Source organism: Equus przewalskii, chromosome 23, assembly GCF_037783145.1.
Source record: "Equus przewalskii isolate Varuska chromosome 23, EquPr2, whole genome shotgun sequence".
Lineage (NCBI taxonomy): Eukaryota > Metazoa > Chordata > Mammalia > Perissodactyla > Equidae > Equus > Equus przewalskii.
This window is the reverse complement of record NC_091853.1, coordinates 6,218,307-6,230,547: the sequence shown is the minus strand read 5'-3', so window position 1 is coordinate 6,230,547 and position 12,241 is coordinate 6,218,307. Positions and strand designations below refer to the sequence as shown.

At 36.1% G+C, this 12,241-nt stretch overlaps 1 protein-coding gene across 2 annotated transcripts in view; it reads right to left on the bottom strand.

The window, feature by feature from the left end:
- Positions 1–12,241, bottom strand: part of MROH9 (maestro heat like repeat family member 9) — an 83,046-nt gene that overhangs the window by 36,538 nt on the left and 34,267 nt on the right. The window lies entirely within an intron of this gene.

Below are 12,241 nucleotides of genomic sequence, written 5' to 3'. Positions count from 1 at the left end.
TAAGTTGGAGAGACATTGGTAGAAGAATAGACTTGCAGGGGTTTTGCAAAGAGCTGAGGGAGAGGTAAAGCAGGAAAGTGAAAAGCTCTCAATGAAAGCTTCAGGCGCGGGTGTCTTTAGTTCCAGAGAAGGTGGGTTTTAAATGACTTTGTTTGTTAGTTAACAGATTTATAGAGATGTAATCGAATGCAACATATTTAAAGTGTACAATTTGGTAAGTTTTTGTAGATGTATATACCTATGAAATATTAGCACAGTCAAAAAAAAATATTCATCACCTCCAAAAGTTTTCCTTGTGTCCTTTTATAATCCCTCACATCTGCTCCCTGTACCCAAACCCCCCTAAGCCAAAGGTAACCACTGATCTGCTTTCTGTCAAGGTTGCATTTCTGATTTTTATATAAGTGGAGTCGTATATAAAAGTGCTCCTTTGTTGTTTGACATCTTTCACTCAACAAAATTATTTTGCGATCCATCCATGGTGTTGCATGTATCAATGGTTCATTACTCTTTACTGATGAATACTATTCCATTGTATGTATATACCAACATCTATTTATCCATTTTCCTGTTGATGGACATTTGGGTTGTTTTCAGTTTTTGGCTATTACAAATAAAAGTGCTATCAACCTTTGTATGCAAGTCTTTGCACAAATATTTGCTTTCATTTCTCTTAGGTAAATACTAAGTTGTAGAATGACCAGATCATACAACAGACGTGTATTTAACTTTTTAGAATACTGGCGAATTATTTTCCAAAGTAGTTGTACCATTTCACATTCCTTTCAGCAATGTATGTTCCAGTTGCTTCACGTCTTAAATAACATATGGTATGGTCAGTCTTTAAATTTTAGACATTCTTATGGGTGTGTAGTGGTATCTCATTGAAGTTTTACTTTACATTTCTTTTATGACTATACACTCAACATCTTTTGATATGCTTCCTCGCCCTCTGTGCTTCTTTGGTGAAATGAATATTCAAATCTACCAATGTTTTTTAATTTGTCTGTTTTCTTATTGAGTTTTGAGTGTTCTTTTAAAATTCTCGATGCAAGTCTTTTATCAGACATATAACTTGCAAATATTTTCTCCCAGTCTGTGGCTTACCTATTCTCTTAACAGTGTCTTTCAAAGAGCAGAAATATTTAATTTATCATTTTTTTCATTAATTGGTCATGCTTTGATGTTGTATTTAATAAATCTTTGCCTAACCCAAGGCACAAAGATTTCTTCTAGTTTCATAGTTTTAGATTTTACATTTAGTCCTATGATCCATTTTGAATTAACTTTTGTATATGTATGAGATATAGATCAAAGTTCTTTTTTTAGGATATAAATAATTTTTCCAACACTGCTTATTGAAATTTATCCTTTCTCCACTGAATTGCCTTTGAACCTTAGTCAAAAATCATTTGATCATATATGTGTGGATCTATTTATGGACTCTGTTCTATTATATTCAGTACAATGTTGAGTAGAAGTAATGACTGCACATCCTTGTCTTTTTCCTGATCTTTTGGGGAAATCACTGAGCATTTCACCATTAAGTATACTGTTAGCTTTAGGTTTTTCAAAGATGTACTTTAGCAGGTGGAGGAAGTTCTCTTTCTACTCCCAGTTTTCTGAGAGTATTTACCAGGAATGGCTGTTGAATTTCGTCAATGCTTTTTCTGTATCTACTGAAATGATTATATGGTTACCTTTTTCATCTGTTAATATGGCATGTTACATTGATTGGTTTTCAAATGTTAAATTGCTATTACACTCCTGGGATAAATTCTACATGGTCACGAATATTATTCTTTTTATGTATTGTAGTATTTGATTTGCTAAACTTGTTAAAAAATTTTTGCTTCTATGTTCTTGAGGGACATTACTCTGTAGTTTTTGTTTTTGTTTTTATTTTTTGCATAATGCCTTTATGTGATTTTGGTATCCCAATAATGCCAGCCTTATAGAATGAATTGGCAAGTATTCCTTTACCCTCACATTTCTGAAAGACTTTGTGTAGAATTGGTATAATTTCTTCCTTAAATATTTGCTATATCATTTCAGTCTGGAGTTTTCTTTACAAGAAGGATTTAACTGCAAGTTCAATTTCTTTGATAGACGTAGGCTATTTCTCTTATCTATTTCTTCTTGAGTGAATTTTGGTAATTTGTGTCTTTCAATGAATTTGTCTATTTTATCTAAGTTGTCAAATTTATTGCCATAAAGTTATTCATAATACTCCTTATTATTCTTTTAATATACATAGAATTGCTAGTGAAGTCATCTCTTTCATTTCTAATATTGATTATTTGTGTCTTCTCTTATAATTTTCCCCCGATCTTCTCAAAGAATCTGCTTTTGGCTTCATTGCTTTTCTATTATTGTTTTTCTGCTTTCATTTTTACTGTTTTTTGTTCAGATCTTTATTATTTTCTCTCCTCTGCTTACTTTTGACTTTATTTGCTCTTCTTTCTCTACTTAAGGTGGAAGTTGAGGTCATTAGCTTGAGAACTTTTCTAGATTCTTATATAGGCATATAGTACTATGAACTTCCCCCCTGGGAGCTTGTTTAGCTGCATCTCATGAATTTTGAAATTTTGTATTGTCATTTAGTTAAAAATATTTTTAATTTCACTTTTTATTTCTTTTTTAGACACATGGGTTATTTAGAAGTAGGCTATCTAGTTTCCAAATATTTTGGATTTTTCAGATATCTTTCTGGTTTTGATTTCTAATTTAATTCTATTTTGGTCAGAGAATATATTTATTTGACTTAACCACCTTTTCATTTCTTGACACTTGTTTTATGGCCTAAAATATGGTCTATTTTGATAAATTTTCTTCTTTCCCTGGAAAAGAAGTTTCATTTTCCATGATTGGTGGAGTGTTCTATAAATGTCACTTAGGACAAGTTGATTCAAATCTTAATCCTTACTGAATTTCTCTGTAAGTATGAATTATTGAGAAAGAGGTATTGAATTCTTTGACTGTAATTGTAGATCTATCTATTTCTTCTTGCAGTTCTATCAGTTTTTGTTTAGTGTATTTTGATTTTTTATTTTAATATATTTTTGTTTTCAGGTACGTAAGTGTTTAGGATTATTATGTCTTCTTAATTAATTGACTCCTTTATCATGACAAAATCACTATCTTTTTCCCTGGATGCATTCCTTGTTCTGAAATGTATTCTTTTGATATTGGTATAACCATTTCAGTTTTCTTTTGACTAATGTTGGCCTGTTATATCATTTTCTAACTTTTAACTTTTATTCTGTTTGTGCCTTTACATTTAAAGTGATTTTCTCATAGGCAGCATATTTATAGTTGAGTCTTGCTTTTTATCCAATCTGATAATCTCTGTCTTTTCACCAGAGGTATATGGAGCATTTACATTTATTCTGGAGGGGTTAAGTCTTCACCTCACCATTTTCTTTTTACTTTCCCCGTCTGTCCTTCTTTCTATTTTTCTTCTTTTTGCTAATGTTTTATGATTCCTTTTTATCTCCATTTTGGCTTACTATATAGAACTCTTTGCTATATAATTTAAGTGATTGCTTTAGGGTTTATATTATACATCTGTAATTTATCACAGCTTACTTTTAAGTGATATTTCATGACTTTATGTATAAGAAACTTAAGTAGTGTTCATATTTGACCCTCTTTCAATCCTCTGTGCTATTGTTGTCATATATTTAGCTTTCACACTGTTATTATTTTTTGCTTTAAACAATTGATTATCATTTAAAGAGATTTAATAATAAGAAAGAAAATTTTAATATTTACCTACACAATTTTAATCCAGTGTTCTTCATTATTTTATGTTGATCTAGATTTTCACCTCATATCATTTTTTTAAAGTTATGTATTTATTTTTATGTATTTATGCAGGTATTTTATGTATTTTTATGTACGTATTTTTGTTTGTGTATTTTTTCTCTTCATTTTTATTGCAGTAACATTGATTTATAACATTATATAAATTTCAGGTGTATATCATTGTATTTCTATTTCTGTGTAGATTACGTCATGTTCAACACCCAAAGACTAATTACAATCCACCACCACACATAAGTGCCAGCACCCTTTCACTCTCCTCCCTCCCCTCTTCCCCTCTGGTAAACACCAATCTAATCTCTGTTTCTACATGTTTGTCATTGTTTTTATCTTCTACTTATGAGTGAGCTCATATGGTATTTGACTTTCTCCCTCTGACTCTTTACTTAGCATAATACCCTCAAGGTTCATTCATGCTGTTACAAAAGGCTGGATTTCGTTGTTTCTTATGGCTGAATAGTATTCAGTTGTGTATATATACCACATCTTCTTTATCTGTTTGTCCCTTAATGGACACCTAGGTTGCTTCCAAGTCTTGGCTATTGTGAATAATGCTGCAGTGAACATAGGGGTGCATGTATCTTTATGCATTCATGTTCTTTGGATAAATACCCAGCAGTGGAATAGTTGGATCATATGGCATTTCTATTCTTAATTTTTTGAGGAATCTCCACACTGTTTTTCATCATGGCTGCACCAGTTTGCACTCCCACCAGCAGTGTATGAGAGTTCCCTTCTCTCCACATCCTCTTCAACACTTGTTTCCTGTCTTGTTAATTATAGCCATTCTGATGGGAGTCAGGTGATATCTCATTGTAGTTTTGATTTGCATTTTCCCTGATAGTTAATGATGTTGAACATATTTTCATGTGCTTGTTGGCCACCTGTATATCTTCTTTGGAGAAATATCTGTTCAGATCTTTTGCCACTTGTTAATTGGGTTGTTAGTTTTTTTTGTTGTTGAGATGTAGGAATTCTTTGCATATTTTGGATATTAACCCCTTATCAGATATATGGTTTGAAAATATCTTTTCCCAATTGTTAGGTTGTCTTTTTGTTTTGTTGATGGTTTTCTTTGCTGTGCAGAAGCTGCTTAGTTTGATGTGGTCCCATTTGCTTATTTTTTCTATTGTTTCCATTGCCTGGTCAGACATGGTGCTTGAAAATACGCTGCTAAGACTGATGTTGAAGAGTGTACTGCCTATGTTTTCTTCTAGAAGTTTAATGGTTCCAGGTCTTACATTGAAGTCTTTAACCCTTTTTGAGTTAATTTTTGTGTATGGTGTAAGATAATGGTCTACTTTCATTCTTTCGCGTGTGGCTGTCCTGTTTTCCCAACTCCATTTATGGAAGAGACTTCCCTTTCTCCATTGTATGTTCTTGGCTCCTTTGTCGAAAATTAGCTGTCCATAGGTATGTGAGTTTATTTCTGGGCTCTTGATTCTGTTCCATTGATCTGTGTGTCTGTTTTTGTGCCAGTACCATGCTATTTTGGTTACAATCGCTTTGTAGTATATTTTGAAATCAGGGAGTATGACACCTCCAGGTTTGTTCTCTTTTTTCAAGATTCCTTGGGATATTTGGGGTCCTTTTCTGCTCCATATAAATTTTGGGATCTTTATTCTGTATCTGTGAAAAATGTTGTTGGAACTTTGATAGAGATTGCATTGAATAAGTAGATTGCTTTAGGAAGTATGGACATTTTAACTCTATTAATTCTTCCAATCCAAGAGTACAGGATATCTTTCCATTTCTTTGTATCTGCTTCAATTTCTTTCAACAATGTTTTATAGATTTCAGTGTACAGATCTTTCACCTCTTTGATTAAGTTTATTCTTAGGTATTTTATTCTTTTCTTGCAATCGTAAATGCGATTGCATTCCTAATTTCTCTTGATGCTACTTCATTGTTAGTGTACAGAAATGCAACTGATTTTTTCCCCCCATGGAAAACTAGCCATGAGCTAACATCTGCCGCCAATCCTCCTCTTTTTACTGAGGAAGATTGGCCCTGAGATACCATCTGTGCCCATCTTCTTCTATTTTTTATATGTGGGTTGCCTGCCACAGCATGGCTTGGTAAGTGATGCATAGGTCTGTACCTGGGATCTGAACCAGTGAACCCTGGGCCGCCAAAGCAGAGTGTGTGATCTTAACTGCTGTGCCACCAGGCAGGCCCCATAAACACAACTGATTTTTGGATGTTGATTTTGTCTCATGCAATTCGACTGTATTCATTTATTATTTCTAAAAGTTTTTCAGTGGATTCTTTAGGGTTTTCTATATATAGAATCATGTCATCTGCAAATAGTGACAGTTTCACTTCTTCCTTTCCAATCTGAATCCCTTTTATTTCTTTTTCTTGCCTGATTGCTCTGCCTAAGACTTCCAACCCTATGTTAAATAAGAGTGGTGACAGTGGGCATCCTTGTCTGGTTCCTGTTCTTAGAGGGATAGCTTTCAGTTTTTCTGCATTGAGAATGATATTAGCTGTGGATTTGTCATATATGGCCTTTATTATGTACTTTCCAGCTAAATCCATTTTATTCAGAGTTTTTATCATAAATTGATGCTGTATCTTGTCAAATGCTTTCTCTGCATCTATTGAGATGATCATGATCATGTAATTTTTATTCATCATTTTGTTAATGTGGTGTATCACAATGATTGTTTTGCGGATGTTGAACCATCCTTGCATCCCTGGAATAAATCCCACTCAATCATGGTGTATGATCTTTTTAATGTATTGATGTATTCCATTTGCTAGTATTTCCTTGAGGGTTTTTGCAGGGATGTTCATCACTGATATTGGCCTGTATTTTTCTTTTTTTGTGTTGTCCTTGTCTGGTTTTGCTGTCAGGGTAATGTTGGCTTCATAGAATGAGTTAGGAAGATTCCCTTCCTCTTCAAGATTTTGGAAGAGTTTGAGAAGGATAGGTATTAAGTCTTCTTTGAATGTTTAGCAGAATTCACCAGGGAAGCCATCTGGTCCCGGGCTGTTGTTTTTTGATTACTATTTTGATCTCCTTACTGGTGACTGGTCTATTTAAATTCTGTATTTCTTCTTGATTCAGTTTTGGAAGGTTGTATGATTCTAAGAATTTATCCATTTCTTCTAGGTTATCCAATTTGTTGGCATATGGCTTTTTGTAGTATTCTCTTATAATCTTTTATATCTCTGAGGTGTCCATTGCAATTTCTTCTCTTTCATTTCTCATTTTATTTATTTGAGCCTTCTCTCTTTTTTTCTTGGTGAGTCTAGCTAAAAGTTTGTCAATTTTGTTTATCTTTTCAAAGAACCAACTCTTGGTTTCATTGATTTTTTAATTGTTTTTTTAGTCTCTATTTCATTCATTTCCACTCTGAGTTTTATTATTTCCTTCCTTCTGCTGACTTTGGGTTTTGTTTCTTCTTCTTTTTCCAGTTCCTTTAGGTGCACTGTTAGGTGATTTATTTGTTTCCGTTTGTTGAGGTAGGCCTGTATTGCTATAAATTTCCTTCTTAGAACCGCTTTTGCTGTATCCTGTAAATTTTCACATGTATTTTCATTTGCATTTTTCTCAAGGTGTTTTTGGATTTCTTCATTGACTCAATCATTGTTCAGTAGAATTTTCTTTTATCTCCACGTATTTGTGGCTTTTCTGATTTTCTTCTTATAGTTTATCTTTAGTTTCATATGACTGTGGGCAGAAAAGATGCTTGGTATTATTTCAGTCTTCTTAAATTTATTGTGACTTATTTCATGGCCTACTATGAGATCCATCCTAGAGAATGTTCCATGTGCATTTGAAAAGAATGTGTATTCTGCACTTTTTGGATAAAATATTTTGTATATGTCGACTAAGTTCATCTGATCTGACATGTCATTTAAGGCCAATGTTTCCTTACTGATCTTCTGCTTGGACGATCTATCACTTGATGTAAATGTAGTGTTAAAGTCCCATACTATTATTCTGTTACTATCTATTTCTCCTTTTATGTTTGTTAATAATTGTTTTATATATTTAGATGTTCCTATGTTGGGAACATAGATATTTACAAGTGTTATATCCTCTTGTTGGATTGTTCCCTTTATTGTTATGGAGTGCCCTTCTTTGTCTATTGTTACAGTTTTTGTTTTAAAGTCTACTTTTTCTGATATAAGCATTGCTTCCCCAGCTTTCTTTTCATTACCACTTGCATGGAGCATCTTTTTCCAGCCCTTCACTTTCAGTTTGTGAGTGTCTTTAGGTCTGAAGTGTGTCTCTTGTATGCGACATATATATGGGTCTTGTTTTTTCATCCAATCAGCCACCTTATGCCTTTTGATTGAAACATTTAGTCCTTTGACATTTAAAGTAGCTATTGATAAGAATGTACTTATTGCCATTTTGTTACTTTTTTTCTGGGTGTTTTAGTAGTTCTTCTCTGCTACTTTCTTTTTCTTTATTTGTGGTTTGATGGCTTTCTTTAGTATTATGTTTGGGCTCCTTTCTCTTAATTTTTTGTGTATTAATTATAGGTATCTGGTTTGTGATTACCATGAGGTTCATATATAATAACCTACATGTACGGCAGTCTATGTTAAGTTGATGATCTCTTTAGTTTGACCTCTTGCTAAAAGCTCTACTCTTTAAACTCCTCCTCCCACATTTTATGTTTTTGATATTGTATCTAACCTCTTTGTGTGTGTGTGTTTACCCATTACTGTCCTATCATGGAAATAGATAATTTTAGTACTTGTGTCCTTTGTCCTTCATATTATCTTCATAGGTGATTGATCTACCTTTACTGTATTTTTGCCTTTACCAATGAGTTTATTGCCTTTTCTTTGGCTAATTTTCTTATTCCTAGTTGTTGTCTCCTCTTTCCCACTTAAATAAGCCCCTTTAGCATTTCTTGTAAGACTGATTTCTTTGTGATAAACATCTTTAATTTTTGCTTGTCTGGGAAATTCTTTATCTCTCCTTCCATTCTGAATGATAACCTTGCTGGGTAGAGTATTCTTGGCTGTAGGTTTTTTCTTTCAGTGCTTTAGATATATTGTGCCACTCCCTTCTAACCAGTAAGGTTTCTGCCGAGAAGTCAGTTGATAGCCTTATGGGTTTCCCTTTGTATGTAACTTGTAGCCTTTCTCTTGTGGCTTTTAGGATTCTCTCTTTATCTTTAATTCTTGACATTTTATTTATAATGTGTCTTGGTGTGGGCCTCTTTTGGTTTATCTTGTTCAATGCTCTCTGTGCTTCCTGTGTCTGGATGTCTGTTTCCTTGCCTAGATTAGAAAAGCTTCAAGCTATTATTTCTTCAAATACATTCTCTGCTCCTTTGTCTCTCTTTTCTCCTTCTGGGATGCCTATAATATGAATGTTAGTGCATTTGATGTTGTTACTGAGGTCCCTTAGACTGTTCTCGTTCTTTTTAATTCTTTTTGCTTTTATCTGTTCAGCTTGGGTGATTTCCTCTAGTCTTTCTTCCTGCTCGCTGATCTGTTCTTCTGTATCATCTACTCTGCTATTGAATCCCTCTAGTGAATTCTTCATTTGCACTATTGTATTCTTCATTTCTGGTTGGTTCTTTTTTATATTTTCCAATTCTTTGTTGAAGTTCTCACTGAATTCCTCCATTCTTCTTCCAAGATCAGTGAGCATCTTTATGACTTTTTTGTTTGAACTCTTTGTCAGGTAGGTTGTTTATTTCTGTTTCATTTAGTTCTTTACCTGGGATTTTGTCCTGTTCTTTTACTTCGAATGTATTCCTTTGACTCCTCAATTTGCCTCTTTCTCTATGCTTATATCTACATACTAGGTAGGTCAGCTATATCTCCTGATCTTGGAAAGGTGGCCTTATGTAAGAGATGCCTTATGAAGCCCAGCAGTATGCTTCCTTCTTGTCACCCATTCCAAATGTTCCAGGGGTGTCTCCTGTGTGGGCTGTGTGTGTCCTTCTGCTGTGGCAGGGTTGCTCTTGCTGCAGGTGCACAGGGAGTCCAGGCTCTCCCCCTGACCAGCTTGTTGTAATTCTCAGCTGCATGTGGCTACTATGGACCCTTCAGTCACTTTGTTGGGCATGGGGAGCTGCAGCACAGTTGGCTGCAAGGTCTAGTAGCACATTCCTGTTGCAGTTTTTCTGTTAAATGAGTAGACCCCTTGTGTGGCTGGTTGCTAGGCTCAGGGGCTTACACTTGCTCTGGCCTGCAAGGCTCTTGTCAGCTCTCTCAGGGTTGCTGCTGAGTGGGGCTGGCCCCAGCTGGGCACAGGAGCACCCAATTATTTCACGCTTTGGAAGGTGGGGCTGATCCCCTATGTAGCTGTTTGAGAAGCACAAGTCTCCTGTAGGTGACAAGCCCCACTGCCCCCAGGGCCACACACACTGTCAACACAGTCCTGCCCCGCATTTGTGCCCTGAGCCACTGAAGCAGATCTAGTTGCCAAACAGCAGAGGCCCCACACACTCCATCAATGCCCCCACACACTCCACTTGCTTGTTGTGCACACCCTGCCCCACAGAGGCAGACCCAATCACCTGGCTGCAGAGGATCCAGGCACCCCATCTATGCCAGCCCACAAGTTGCTCAAGGGCTTGCTGTTGGGTGTAGCCAATTGCTAGGGTAGGCTTCTAGCTCTGGCTGAGCTGGGTTAAATTGGGCACTCTAGTGGGGAGGGCAGACTCTGGGCTAACAGGCCAGTGGGAGAACTTCAATGGTGTCTGCCAGCATCTGTGTCAGCATAGCTGTACTAGTTCACAGTAATGGCTGCTGTCAATAAGTCAGTCCCTGGAGAGGTCTCACCTCTCACTGAGATGCACCAAGAGCCTATCAGGTGAGTTTCTTTTCAAGAAGGGACTGTGCACCTTTCCTTCTGGTGATTTTAGGTTGCTTTCTGAAATGGGTGAATTTGTGCATGGGCCCTATAAGATCTGGCTTTTTTCCACTTATATCTGATAGCTTTCCTGGGGAGTATTCTCCATTGTAGTTAATAGCTAGCAAAGCTAGATATTACGACGCTTGTCTCAGTTGTGCTCAATCCAAAGGATGCTTATAGCAGTAACACTCCCCCACTCAGATCCCCTGCTCCTTTAGGGAGGGCTGTGTACCTTTGGATTGCTCCCCATCAGCCATAAAGTGCCGCAGCTCATGGAGGTGGCTGTTTTTCCTCTTCAGAAAGGAATTTCTGCCTCTTCCACTTCAGTCAGGACTGCCCCTTGTTGCAGGGGTTCTTTTTACCCAATTTTCAGTTCTCTCTCAGGGTAATTTTCCCAAGAGTAGATGTAGATTGGTTGTGTCTGTGGGAGGAGGTGAGTTCAGAGTCCACCTATGTCACCATCTTGACACCAAGTCTCATTTTTTATCTTGAAGGATTTCTTTTAATATTTCTTGTAGAGCAGATCTGCTAGTGATGAATTCTACCAAACCTTGTATATCTAAAAATGTCTTTGCTTTTGTTTTTGAAAGATATTTTTCCTAGTTAAAGAATTCTGGATTGACAGTTTTTTCATTCAATACATTATGAGGTTGCTCCATTGCCTATGGCTTGCATTGTTTCTGATGAGAAATTTGATGTCATTTTTACCTTTGCTTCTCTGAGTGAAATGAATATTTTTCCTCTGGCTTTCTTTAAGATTACCCTGTTAATCCTTGCCAGAGTGTTTTTCATCTCAGATATTGTAGTTTTCATCTCCAGAGGTTCAATTTATGTCTTTCAGAAATTTTTCTATGTCTCTACTTAACATGTTCATCCTTTCCTCTAACTCCTTAAATAAATGGGACATAGTTAGAATAATTGTTTTAATATCCCCTTCTTTTTTTTTTAAGATTTTATTTTTTCCTTTTTCTCCCCAAAGCCCCCTGGTACATAGATGTATATTCTTTGTTGTGGGTCCTTCTAGTTGTGGCATGTGGGACACTGCCTCAGCGTGGCTTGATGAGTAGCACCATGTCCGCGCCCAGGATATGAACCAATGAAACACTGGCCGCCTGCAGCGGAGCGTGTGAGCTTAACCACTCAGCCATGGGGCCAGGCCCCCTTTCTACTAATTCTATCATGTGTTTTCTTTCTGGGTCAGTTTTGATTCACTTTTCTCTTCATTATGGGCTGTATTCTACTTCTTTGCATGCCTAATAATTTTTTTTGAGGAAGATCAGTACTGAGCTAACATCAGCTGCCAACCCTCCTCTTTTTTTTGCTGAGGAAGATTGGCCCTGAGCTAACATCTGTGCCCATCTTCTTCTATTTTATATGTGGGAAGCCTGCCACAGCCAGCATGGCTTGATAAGCAGTGCATAACTCCATGCTCAGGATCTGAACCAGTGAACCCCAGGCCACCAAAGCAGAGTGCACAAACTTAATGACTGCACCACTGGTCCAGCTCCATGCCTAATCATTTTTTTATTGGATTTCAGGTGTTGTTAATTTTAACTTGTTGAGTGCTGGAATTTTTGT